The sequence below is a fragment of the Gossypium arboreum genome, chromosome 11 (genome assembly GCF_025698485.1).
Source record: "Gossypium arboreum isolate Shixiya-1 chromosome 11, ASM2569848v2, whole genome shotgun sequence".
NCBI lineage: Eukaryota > Viridiplantae > Streptophyta > Magnoliopsida > Malvales > Malvaceae > Gossypium > Gossypium arboreum.
This window is the reverse complement of record NC_069080.1, coordinates 127879614-127880429: the sequence shown is the minus strand read 5'-3', so window position 1 is coordinate 127880429 and position 816 is coordinate 127879614. Positions and strand designations below refer to the sequence as shown.

Below are 816 nucleotides of genomic sequence, written 5' to 3'. Positions count from 1 at the left end.
TGATCTTATTCAGTGTCGAAATAGTTTGAATCTAATGTAGCAATCGGATACCAAAGTAGGAAAAGAAAAACTCAAATGTAATAATACGAAGAGAGAGTAAATAATATATAATATATAATGCCATAAATTCAGAAACTGTAGGTTTGGTGGATTATTTTTTCATGAAAACCTTTTCAAGTCCATGCAGCTTGCAGGATTACGTCCACAATGCTTCATTGATCCTCAAACAATGCAGCTTAACACACAGTTTTGGGGCTGAAAAACTTCCCCACCATCCCTGAATTCAATATCTTTATGGCTTCCTCAGATTTAAGGCAACAAGGTGGCTTGTATTGGGAAATGGAAGCTCCCTTTGATGTATAGAAATCCATGAGTTCATCAAAGCTTCCATGTTTAACCACCCTTAGCTCTAAAGTGAAATTGCACCATCTTTCCTAAATGATTTATACGTAAAATCAAAGGATTCTTCCACTATACTGCAAAGATTGTTCCATTACCACGCATCAAGTTTTGGTAAATCATTGCCGCCTTTCATCTTCAACTCCTAAAATAATACATATCGACCGGTGTCGACGAGGTGTTGGAATAGCTACCGTATGCAGTCAACATGATGCCAAATGGTTCGAGGATGAGTTTTGCATTCGTGATTGCTTTCGAAAGGTCTTCTTCAGTTGTTTTTTCTGCACCTATACTCAAAACCACATTCTGTCGTTCTACAAATTTAAACTGTGGAGATTTATTATAGAATCCGGTCACCTTCAGAACATCTCCGACTCTGTACCGATATAGACTTGAAAAAGATGATTTACAACACAT

General features: G+C 37.0%; 1 pseudogene; it reads right to left on the bottom strand.

The window, feature by feature from the left end:
- Positions 1-236: 236 nt before the first annotated feature.
- LOC128279233 (indole-3-acetic acid-amido synthetase GH3.17-like) lies at positions 237-816 on the bottom strand (annotated as a pseudogene).